Genomic DNA, 13687 nt, shown 5'->3' with positions numbered 1-13687 from the left:
AAACCCCCATCTCTACTAAAAATACAAAAATTAGCTGGAAATTGCTTGAACTCAAGAGGTGGAGGTTGCAGTGAGCTGAGGTCATGCAACTGCGCTCCAGCCTGGGTGACAGAGCAAGACTCCATCTCAAAAAAAAAAAAAAGTTTGCTGGTTTGAAAAATTAATATCCACTTACTAAGGAGAATGACATCGCACTGCTGTGGACAATAATAGAAATACGCTAAAACAACAAACAAAAACCTCTCTTAAGAGACTACTTAAAGCGGACCTTATCCATGTGACTATGTGTTATTTATTTATTAAGCAATCTGGTCACAGTATGTATGGAGGGGACTGAAAGAGGCTCAAAATCACAAACTGTTGACTTTTAAACTTTTAAAAAATAACTTCACTGTTTTACCAACGGTGAATTTTTGAATATTTATCATTAAATAAGAATTAATCCCAAATTAGTGTTGATCATTCTGTTTATATTACAGCTTTCATTGGAGTGGGTATACAAAGGAGCTTTCAAATAGATAAGTTTTGGATCTAAGCTGGCTTTTAAAATTGCAATCACCAGGAAGAAACATCCTAGTGTTTAAGATTTCCATTTCTAACTTATGTTGTTATTGTACTTTATAAAAACAGAAACTCTGTTATTTCTAACTTACTATATATTTCATGTGAGAATAAATAAACTCACTAGGCTTGGGTGAGAAACAGCAAACACATTTAAAGAGCTGGATGCCTACACCCTCATTCAACCTCACCAAATGATCACATTTTTCTGAATGATGCATTGAAAATGAAGACTTGGCTGGGTGCAGTGGCTCATGCCTGTAATCCCAGCAATTTGGGAAGCCAAGGCTGGCAGATCACTAGAGGTTGGAAGTTTGAGACCATCCTGACCAACATGAAAAAACTCCATCTCTACTAAAAATACAAAACTAGCTGGACATGGTGGCAAATGCCTGTAATCCCAGCTACCCAGGAGGCTGAGACAGGAGAATCGTTTGAACCTGGGAGGTGGAGGTTGCAGTGAGCCGAGGTCACGCCATTGTACTCCAGCCTGGGCAACAAGAGTGAAACTCTGTCTCAAAAAAAAAAAAAAAGAAAATGAAGACTATACCCACAGATACATATCTGTATTTTATATATGTTAAATATACATATGTAAAACATACACATTTCCATATAAAGACTAGACCCAAAGATCCATTTCTATATATGTGTATACATACATAAAGCGTATATTTGCATATAAAGACTAGACCCACAAATACATAACTGTAAAGGCTCAAAGTCACTGACTATTGGCTTTTAAACTTTTAAACACAGACACATGCTTGTGGGTCTAGACTTTATATGCATATATATATGCTTTATGTATGTATATTTTCTAGATATTATTTTATGTGGTTTATATTTATTCAATTTTTATTTGCTTCGCTTAGGACCGATGTATCTATCCACTTTTCAGAAAACATTAAGAATTAGTTGTATTTTAGAAAGACATGTAGAATAACAAATTTCAATTTGGACTAGCCACTTTTCAAGTGGTCAATCACCACCTGTGGATAGTGAATATCCTACCAATCAGCATAGAGCTACACAAAGGGCATATGAGTGCTTATTTTACTATACTTGCAATTTCTGTAGGTTTGAATTTTTTTTTTAAATAAAAAGTTAGCCGAATGCAGTGGCTTATGCCTGTAATCCTAGCACTGTGGGAGGCTGAGATGGGTGACACCCGAGGTCAGGAGTTTGAGACCAGCCTGGCCAACATGGTAAAATCCCGTCTCTACTAAAAATACAAACAAAAATTAACCAGGCATGGTGGCAGGCACCTGCAATCCCAGCTATTTGGGAGGCTGAGGCCGGAGAATCTCTTGAACCCAGGAGGCAGAGGTTGCAGTGAGTCGAGATGATGCCATTGCACTCAGCCTGGGTGACAAAAGTGAGACTTTCTTGAGACTTTCTTAAAAAATAAAATGTTGAGTGGGAGAAGGCCTTTGAAAACATTTCCAATCACATTCATTCTGCTGCAGACTGTTTGCTCTTCTTAATCCCTGCAAAACATAGTTAATTCACGAGCAGTTTTGCTTTTCAAGCAGTGACATCCCCATAGGACCATACTGTGGTCTTTCTATTCTTTGCATAGTTTCATGGTTCTTAGAGGGAAAAAAAGGTTGCCACACATAACAAACAAACTAACCACTAGACGCTAAAATGAGAAAAGGGTTTTGGCATGGCTCAAAAAATATCGTATGTATAATTTTTAAATCAGTGCTGCAATTTGTGGCCCAGCAAGCGAAACAGAGTTTTGCTTCCTCCCAAGAATCCTTTGTTCTTGTCATGAACCGGAATCTCAGCTTCTGCACTCTGTTTCTGGGAGGCAGAGTCTTCTTTGACCTGGTCTGTCCCCTTTGACAAGGAGACAGATTTTAGCTTGTCCAAAAAAAGATAACCCCTGCTGCTCCTTGTTTGGGAGGGAAAACACATTCTCCTTCCTGGGAGAGGTTGAAAGAATTGACTACAAAAGAGAATGTAACAAGTCTTCATTTTCAATTCATTTCCCTTTAATTTTTACGCCAAGTACAGTGTGCCTTGAGTGATGTGGCAACAGGCTGAATTTCCCCTTCTTTCTCAAATTGTCTCTTATTTTGACAATGGCCTCTTTTCATTAATAAGAAATCAATTATATGTTCCTCTGCCTTCTCAACAAAAATATACACTACTTGTGGATAGGATGGTCACATACTTTTGCAGTCCAGAATGCTGCGGACTAGGGGATAGGAAAAAATGTAGAGAGGCAGGTTTTGCTGCGGAAAAATAGTAGCCATGCAGCTACCCTAACTGGAGAGGAACAAAGCTAATAGTTGCACTTCTTATTCCTTTCAAATGCCATTCTGGCGTACCTGAGTTTTCATAGTCCTGGAGAATCTTGAGAGACAATAAAACTTTGTGATTGTTTTAGAACTTCAAAACTTTTGTAGAGGATTTACTTGAAATATCAGAGAGGTTCTTGTGGGAGAGGATGTGAGGATATATTTTTAAGCCAGATGTCAAAACCACTTATTTTAGCCTCTCAAAAGAAGGAAGGAGAAGAAAGGAAGAAACGAAGGAAGGGAGGGAGGGAGAAATAGGGAAGGAGGACAGGGATAAAAAAAAAAAAACACTGCTGGAGTTCAGAAAAATTTGATTAAGTGTAATGAAAACTTTAATTTATTGATAAAAGCACTCCGTTATTAAGTCCTTTTAACTGTATTCATATTCCTAACCATGAATATGTAAATTTATGTATTTATTTCCAAACTTGAAGTTTAAAGGCAATCTCTGTATCCTCTCCATATATATTTTTTAAAATCGAATATAACATAAAATATTTATTCAGATTTTTCCTTTTTTTCAATCTTCAGTGAAGGAAAATATAATTTTCTTTCTTCAGCAGAGATTGCACAGTGGCTTTAATAAAATAAATCAATTTCACCTCTAGATATAGAATATTTCCCTAAGGGCCACAAAAAGTCGAAGTTGATTTGTCTTTGTCAAAGCAGATAAGTTGTTAAATGAAAGAAACAGTGCCAGAATTCTTCCCACTAACTGAACTAGGAGAAAGGAATGAAGACGATGAACTCTACATGCAAACATGCATATAATTTCTTTTTTCCTCATATGTCTCTTGCTCTGTTTCCCCCAGTTTTGTCTGCAATAGCAGCCACACTGTGCTTAGACTATTGAGATATACTGAAACTTGAAAGAAAAGGGAACGTATAATGTGCAAATGCAATATTACTATTACTATTCAATAACTTTGCAAATAATTTTATTACCTTAAGACACCATGGTTTCTTTGTTTCCTCTTTCTGTGTCCCATTCTCTGCCTCCAGCTGTGGGTCTGTTTCTCTCTCACACATGCTCACCTAGAGGGGCATACATATTAATAATATGTGGAAATTTCTTATTTAAAGCTATTTCGTCTTTAAACCAAGGATAGCATAATACTTGGATCCAATAAACAAATGATCATTTCTCAACATTTAAAATAAACAATCTGGCAGAAGACTAAACGAATACTTAATACCAAAACTTAATAATAAGGAAACACATAAAGAAGTGCAAAAGTAGGAAGCTTTCTTGTATCACTTCCTTATGACAAAAACAGAACTGGAAATCCTGTCACTTGAAAAACGAACTTTTAAAATATAATAGTTCAGGTTTCAAGCTTGGTCCGAATAAATAAGATATACCACTGTAATCTCAGTTCTTTGTTCTATACACCAAATTAAAACATTTTACAGTAAGTCTTACAGTATTTTTTGGATACAAATATTTTTCTCCCTTCAGGCTAATAACACCTATGGGTGAGTGCAGAACTCGTACAACTGGTTCTACTACCAAACTATAAAATGTTCATGCCCTATTTTTCACATAAGAAGAAAGCAACTTTCTCCTTTTTTCTCAGTCTCATTTTAGCCTGGACCCACGGCTTTTTCTGAAGCTATGCCAGGTTCAGATCAGATACTATCAGGGCAGCAATGACTATGGGTTACTGCACACACTATCCCCATGGTTTCTACTGTGAAATCCCTTTAAACTTTCTATCTGGACTGTTTTCATGTGCTGTGTATGTGTGAGCACCTCTGGAGGTTACTAAGTAGTCGTTTCAACAATAAATGTTGGTGATGCTTATCTCTATATTTCTTTGGATTCTAGCATGCAAGACTTTTGAGATGACCTACTGAGATCAAGATCTAAGTGACAAGCATTGAAAAGACACAATTTGATTGGAAAAGACTTAAGAAAATAAGGAGGTTACTTTCTGCAATACGTGTACAGGGTAATTGTTCTCCGTGCTTATCTTTGAACTCTTGTTAATTTAGTGTTTGATTCTCTATAGTGAACAAAACTATTCTTTACACTGAATCAAACACAAAGAATTTAGAATTCATTACCTAGTGATAGCCCATGAGTTCAGAACACTCCATAAAGTCTCTACATTAAAAAAAAAAAAGATAGGTATAAATGCCTGGTTCTATTTTTTAATGCTTTCATTTCGCTTTTATTTATGAGATGTGTGAACGTGTCTGTAGTACAGCTCCTGTCTCCATGCTATTTCCTCCACCCTTGACCAACTTCTCCTTACTATTTTTCCATTCTAACAATTCTTCTCCCCATCAAATATCTGATGAACAAGGCTAATTTTCAGTCTCATCACCAACTCTGGCTTGAAAGCACTTGTAGTTTTTTCTAGTAAAATCAAATAGCCATTCATATTAATTAGGTAGACTAAACTACAAAAGTAAATATTCCCCAAAATGTAATGGCTCAGATAAAATAGAAGCAGATTTACCTCTAAAGTAACAGTTTAAGCTGGAGGTTCAGGGGTGTGTGTGTGTGTGTGTGTGTGTGTGTGTGTGCATGTGTGTGTGTGTTGGGATGTTGGGGTGGGGATTTGGGGAAGGCCCTGCTCTACTCAATAATTCAGGAACCCAATATAGAATGAGGCTAGTGCTGCCATCTTTCATATGTGGCTTCTATGGTCTCTCTTGTCATCACGATTTCAGTCCATGGGAAGAAAAAAAGATCTGTAGGGGCGAGCACTCGAACTTGCAGGGCAAGGTTTGAATGACGGGCTTCACTTTTCCTCACATTTCACTCGAACTTGTTTACTCTCAGGGCCACGACTAACTGCAGAGTGAGCAGGAAAACATAGTCTGTGGCTAGGCCACTGTGTCCCAGTTGCGATTCTACCTTACCGTGGAAGAAGTAGGGCACAGATTTTGGTGGCCAACTTGCAATCACTATCACACCCTCTAAGCATTGTTATAGTCTTAATAAGAATGTAAGGATAAAATAAAGGTCCAACAATCAGTTGTCCTGGGTTCTTTGCAGAACAAATTATTCTAAGAGTTATGCTAGTCATCTCAAATGGGAATGCATTCTAAAAGTCTTATGAAGTATTAGGTCCTCCTGTGACCTATTATATATTTCTATTTCACAGAGATATGATAAGAAATATATACTCTCTATACATTATATAAATATATAGGAAACATACACATTTAATATATATTTACCGTTATATCAGTATGTTACATTTTTAAATCTATATATTAAATAGATATCAATATAAATATATATTAAATAATATAAATATATAAATACATATACTTATTTTATATATTTATTTACATATATATTTATTTATTTTATATTTTATATATAAATATATATTTATATTTTTATATATTTTTATATAGTTTATATATAATTAATTATATATTTTATATATAATAAATATATAATATAAATATTTTAATTTTATTTTTAATATATAAAATATAAAATAAAATTTTATATTTATTTTATATTTTATATATAATAATATGTTTATATATGCTTATATATAAATATATATAAGCATATATGTTTATATGTTTATATATAAAATAAATATATATTAAAATATATAATGTATGGATATATATCAAGTATACTATATAATATTTGCTACTATGCAATGTATTATTTATAATGTATTATATAATGTATTATATAATGTATATAATAGTAAATATTATATATTAAAATATATATAGCATATATATTTCTTGATACACTATATTGATATATTATATATTATTATATTGATATATTGTCTATATCAATATAGTATATCAATAAATATATATTAAATATATATAATTATTACATATTTAGATGTATAATAATATATGTTTCTATATATTATTTAAAATATATTTCTATATATGTTTTTAAAGTATATTAAATATATTTGATTATTATATATCTAAATATGTAATACATATTTCTATACATAATATATATCTATGTCTGAATATATTTACTATTTCTGTAATTTATTTTTATATCTATGATATAGAATATCATACATTATATATACCTATGATGTAGATATATAGTAGATATAGAAATACATATTAAATATAGTTTTCATTTTATATACAGACATATATATTCAATATATTATATAGAGAGAATATATATTAAGTATATATTATACACATAGACACCATTTGGAAATGCTTAGAAACTAAATTGAAAGATTCCTTCCCTGCTAAATTTAAGAAGGATTTAGTTCAGGCCAATGAAGCCATTGCCCAACATTTCCATAAACAAATAAAAGATAATGACCAACAGGTAAACTGAGAAGGCAATCAGCCCTCAGATGAGTCCAAACAGACATTATTCATAAGTAAGAATATAATATATGTTATAGTTAAGCTGGCACCCTTTTGTTGATAATGGGTCTCTAAAATAAAGGCAGATTTAGCAATATAGACAGAAAATTTCGTTTAACCATTCAGAGCCATAGCTCAAAGAACATCAAAACTGACTATCATTCTCATAGCATAACTGAAGTTTGAAGATAACAAAGTTTGAAGGCAAAACCTAAGAGGAAAGCCTAGAGTATGTGTAGACCTTCAATGACTGAACCCTGGGTACAGAATGATAAGAAGAATACTTTTGTCTAAGGAGTACAGCCAAATAAAAATAGGAAGACAAGGGACAGAGCAAGCCCCCTTCACTGGGATCAGACAGACATATAGATCATAGCAGATGAATAAGTTGTCTAAACCCAATTTCTAAATAGTAAAAGAGGGGTATAGAACTCTCTGCCCAATCTTCCCTCACAACCCTGATCGATACTCTGATATGTCACGTAAAGTGTCAACTAAGATTAGATAATGGAGGTCTCCTGACCCATTCACCTTGTTTTGGCATTAGACATTCAACTTTTTGCCATTAAATGTCAGATCAATTCCCAATGATTTGAACATTACCCAGAAGTCTTTGGCTTCCTGGAATCTTTAATGAAAAATAAATAAATAAATAAAAACACTACCATTTCCAAGAGCCTAAGGAATTATTATTTACTACATTAGCTTAATCCAGCTCTCTTGCTCAATTTTTAATATTGTTGTTTCAGTTTGATTTCAGCATTTATAATGCACATGTGTGTTTTTTTTTAATCTATATAATTTTCAGTGTAGGTTTTTTCCTATTTTTCTCAGATGAAAAAAAAAGTGAGTTATAAGAATCTCAGATGAAAAATCTTGCTGAGATTCTTTTTTTTTTTTTTTTTTTGAGATTCTTATAACTTACCATAAACTCTTTTCTCCTGTAGTCCTTACCAGAATTATCCTCATATTATAATTATAGGTGAAAATGTTTTTCTCTCTTTAGGTCAAGGAAGATTGTGTTTATATTTTATCCTATATAATATTTTACATTTGGTGGACATTCAATACACAATTTAGTAAAATTTGAGCCCAGCTGTACTTCACTCAACTTGACGTGGTCAAAGGGAAACAAAAGGAGGCCCATATGTACAGCTACCATAAATTTATAGGGTACACAAATTTTCCCCTCAGGAATAAAGTGACCAGTCTCTTTGGACCTCCCAAAGGAGAATCAAGTCTGGCTTTTAAATGAAAGCCTCAGTCTTTAAATGAAAGACTATGAAGCAGTATTTCACAAATTGTTAGAGCTTCTTGAGGGCATGCCCTCTGCCTAGCAGCACTGGATAAACAGGTATTTAGCAGCAACACTTCCTAACTCATCTTTTTATATCTTCGGGGTCACTAAGAGATTCCTACGTCCAGAGACTTGCACATCTTTTTGATGGGCATGATGCATGTTATTTGAATGACGGATTGAATGAATAAACGAGCCAACAATTGCCATCCCTAGATACTAACAAATATCCCCCTGGCATCCGCCTGCTTGATAGTGTCATTTTCATTAGGTGTGACAAGTTGTAATCTAAAATAACACCTAATTTAGACATGAGTTCACTCTCAGGACTACTGGGAAAAAGGAAGGGAGAAGATTACATCTCCTTGCACAACCAGCCTCCACTCCCATTGTACCTGCTGTACAATTATTGCTGTTTTGCCTGCCAAAGTTCCATTAAGGGCTCTGGAGCTCCTGGCACTTGCAGGGATACTCTACTAAATTTAAGCCCCAAAGATGACTTATTCTTGCCAGCTGGGTGCATCAAACCAAAGGAACAATACCAGACAAATATATAGAGATCTACTTTATAAATGTAGAGAAGATGGAAACAGAGAAAAGGGGCTTTTTGCTGGTGTGATTTTTGCTAATTTATTTTTCGGTTTTACCATCAATTCAAATATTCATGCCAAAAGAGGTAATATTGCCAGGGACAACAGGCGACTGCAGAGAATTCATCAGCCTTTGGCTGCTTCCGGAGGTGAGGTCTTGGCTTCACAGCTGAGTTGGGATTATGGCCTTATCCCAATTTGGGGTTATCGTTAGTTCGAGTCAGCAAAGGCTACCTCCTGCACTTACCTTGGCAGGGCTGGGCCAGTTCAGAAACAGGGTGAAGTACTAGGCTGTCCTCCCAGGCCCTCTCATCGTCCCACCTTCATGGGAGATGATTGGGCCTGACTTACAACAGAGTCCTCACTGCAGACAATTCACATACTGAATTATTTGGCACTGGCTTTTTGGGTTGTGCTTAACTCTCTGTTCTTTCATCGCCTTAAGGTACAAGCTATTTTTTAAAAGACAAATAAGTAAATAACAAAAACAGATTCATCATCATTGCCCTGAATTGAGCCACCTGGAATTTGTTTTGGCTCATCACTGAAAAGAACGACATAAACCTTTTGTTTTTTTAATTTCATAAGTGCAACATATTTGCATTGTGATATTTTTCATGGCAGGGGTCGCTGGCAGACAAAACTCAGTGCTTTATTTCCTTTCTAGATGTTGATGCAGGTAAGTGGCATTGGGACAGCATGCCTTGTTTCATGACGACAGTCACGCTCTGCTTGGCGACCTCTGACCTCTCCCTTCGTGTGCTCTGGAGTTTAACAGTATTGTGCCTCTACACCGGAAAGAATGTACTCAAGACTAGAAAATGTGGGAGGAATTTAGTGAATGAATAGAACTTAGCGGGCAGAGAAAATAACTGGGTAATTTTGTCCACCAAAAACCCCAATTACCAGTTATTTACAGCCCACTGGTCTGCAATTTCGGTTGCCTAATCAGACCTTCATATCAGTGCAGAACCTTGCTCAAATGGTAATAATCCCTTGCCATGATGGACTCTCAGACAAGGAAGGGCAGGCACAGGAAATTGTAAAGCAGAAGCAAAGCAGGTGAAAGCTGCTGAGTGGTCAAGAAGTTAGGTGGGTACACATCTGGGATGTGACGGAAGCTGAATACAGCTGTTTGGCACTTTCAGCAGGCGGTGACCATGAATGGGATGCCCTGCTTCCAGAGCAGTGCAAATAGGCCTCTAGCCAGACAGCCATGTCACTCTCCTTCTCCTCCAGCTGTCTCTGCAGAAGGGTCCCGAGTAACATCCTGTTGTTCCAACCTGCTCACTCCTTAGGACTAGGCAACAAGAAAATCACTGCTAACCCCCTTTCAAACTTGCCTGATTTCAGATCTCCCTATCATTCTGCGCTTTGCAGCCACACTGGGAGGGTCTCTTTCTCGTATATGAAAAGGAGAACAGAATGTTGGAAGGGAACACTCCTCGACAGATGGGAATGAGAGTGGTGTGAGTAACTAACTGGAGGCAATGAAGGTGTTAGCAAATAGCAGGAGGGAAGAGTGGCCCCCACTGAACACTGGCTGTCCCGCGTGCTGTGTGTTGTACCAGTGCCAGTGAGAACTGCCTATCCAAGCCTTGGAATTAACAGCATGTGACACAGGCAGATTCACAATGTCCTCATTGGCTTTGTCAGTATCACAAGCTTTGCCTGAATCCCCATCCAACTGAGGGGGCTACCATGTCTGTCCCCCTCCTTTCTGATGACTTTTCTGCTGATCATTCCTTCTTCCTTTGTCAAGCTTCTTTTGTTCTTCTTCTTTCCTTCACACCTCCTTACATTATATTCCCCACTTCCTTTGCAATTTTTGTTTTAACATAAGTAGAACCTTACCATTGATGTCAAGCTCAGCATGATATAACCAATTACCCTAAAACCACAGCCATCTAGCCTTATCCTGAAGAGAAAAAGAAAAAAATGGATGTTGCCTATGATTGTGTATCTACCCAGGTTTAAACATAAATGTCATTGAGAAATCTTAAGGCAAGAATACCATTAAACTAAAATACGTTATAACAGAAAGGGGTCTTAGATGCTTTTTACCTCCTCCCAATCGCATTCCATTTTACAACGAAGCAAATCACAACTTGGAAAAGTTACATGAGTTTCTAGGGTTCCACAAGAAATAAGGCCGAAGGGGCCACATAGGACCCAGATTTCCTGATCCCCATCTAGTGATTTGTTTCTACTTCGTGAATTTTAATGTAGAAAGAGAAGCCACAGATCCTCTAAACCCTTATGCTACATAGGGAAATATTTCTTAACCAGAATCATGCTTTAATCACTCTGCTACTGAAACAAATACAGCTAATGAATTAGAGATGCTCTTTTGTTCCCCTGTTAACTGTCTGGCCTTAAGGAAGTCACTCAACCTATTGGTTCTCAGTATTCTCATTCCACACCGAAAGAACTGGACAGATCATCTATGGTTGCTTCTAGCTCCAAAATTCAATGACCCTTTAAGCTAAACTTCTTTCAGCAGAATACCTGTCATTTCTAGGTAAATAGTGTTCTCAGTCCTTTCTGCTAAAAGAGGTTAAGTAAATAAAAAGAAAAGATCAGGCTATGCTTTTGGCCTAGATTATAACTTTGTGACCAAGGATGAAGGAAGTTAATAGCAATAAGAAAGCTTCCAGGGTCTACCATTTACAATTTAAATACTTTACTTGGGAGGTTAAAAGTTCAAAGTTGAGTCACAGTCTGAGGTGGCTCTGCTCTTCCTTTTTAATTATCTGAGGTCAGGAAGTTAATAATACCAGAAATCCCCAGTGGAGACCTCTTGTGCACTGTGTGAACTTTAAACTTGCTCATTTCTTTTTGAGGGTAAAAAGTTCAGCAGAAACACAGTGGACTTTTCCTCTTAGCCTCCACCCATTCATCCCCCAAGGTCAAAAGTTGAACTGTAAAACAGAAACCCTTGTTCTCTGATCCACATTTAAACAGATCACTTATTAAAAGGTAAACATTCCAAATGTAAGCCAAAGTTCCAAGTGAATCTGCTCAATAAAAATAAAAATATTGTAATAAAATAAGTCTTTGATCTTTTCTACTTTCTTAAAATTGAGAAAAGACTTTATTTTCTCATTTTTTTGAAGCTCAGAGAAGGGGCAATCCTATAACCTCTTTCCTCACCTACCTCTGCCCTGAGATTGGCATATCTAAAAGAGGTAAATCTAAGATACCTTAAAATAGTCAGATTTGGAGCCTTCCCTTAAGGTAATTTCTTCAAATAATTCTAAACCATTTATGTTTGTTTATTTGTTTTGCTCAAACAGGAATTTAAGAACAGCAAATATGATTTAAGTCAGAGATATAAAGTACTACAGAATTAAGAGGAGTTTGCTGAAAATGGTGGAGGATGCTGTATTAGTCTGTTTTCACCCTGCTGATAAAGGCCTATCTGAGACTGGGCAATTTACAAAAGAAATAGGTTTAACGGACTTATAGTTCCACGTGGCTAGGGAAGCCTCACAATCATGGTGGAAGGAGAAAGGCACATCTCATATGAATGGCATCAGGCAAGAAAAAAAAAAACTTGTGAAGGGAAACTCCTTCTTATAAACCATCAGATCTCCTGAGACTTATTCACTATCATGAGCACAGGAAAGACTGGACCCCAACATTCAATTACCTCCCACCAGGGCCCTCCCACAACAGGTAGAAATTTAAGATGAGATTTCAACCAAACCATATCAGATGCAGAGAAAATAAAGAAACTGATGAATGTACCCAATGAACCTCATATGAATAACGAATGAAAAATACCTGAGATCTTCACAGTGTTAAAACTCAAACAGGAAGCCAAGAAAACAGCACAGAGCTCTAAATATGTATTTAGTAATAGTGACAAGACTCACTTTCTTGACATAACGACGTCAAACTTTAAAAGCATGGAAGAGTCATTGACCAAATAGTAACCCAATCCAATCAGCATGCTTAGCGAAACTCCCTCAGATGACCATATGAAGCTGTTATTTCATGCAACCTCAAGATGTCCTCCTCTAAAAAAAAACAAATGACATATGTGGCCAGTTTTTTCAATGTGTACTTACTGGAAATGCTTTCATTTGTTTAAAAAAGTCCCACCTGTGAATCAATATTTGTTTAAAAACTTTTTAAGAAAGCATGTTTGTCACCATTTATCTATCCAAATGAAAATAATACCACCTGCTCCCCACCTTAATTTTTGTAAAGATTAATGAGAATATTTAAGCACAGGAAACAGTAAGAGCCTTGAAATTAAGATATACAATGAACACATTGATAATAAATACTTTTCCCTCATGTCAGTTTTGACAGTGTCATTTAAGGTTAAATGACTTTGTGATTACTTTTAACACAAATCGAAGCTAGAAGATATGGCTCTAAGTAAGTTGTGTTCTTGATCCATTTACACTGTGATTAACATTCACAGAGCCCCTCTGGGACTCTGGATGCAGCTGGTGACCCAGACCCAGGAATGACACAGCAAGGAAGGAAGCGAGGAGGGTGCACATGGCTACTTCCTCTCGTTAGAACTCCCCTCTCAACAGCTGTAAGGAAGAATGGAAACTCCCTATGAATCAAAGTGT

This window comes from Cebus imitator, unplaced genomic scaffold (assembly GCF_001604975.1).
Source record: "Cebus imitator isolate Cc_AM_T3 unplaced genomic scaffold, Cebus_imitator-1.0 Scaffold7, whole genome shotgun sequence".
NCBI lineage: Eukaryota > Metazoa > Chordata > Mammalia > Primates > Cebidae > Cebus > Cebus imitator.
Note: the sequence above shows the minus strand (reverse complement) of the source record.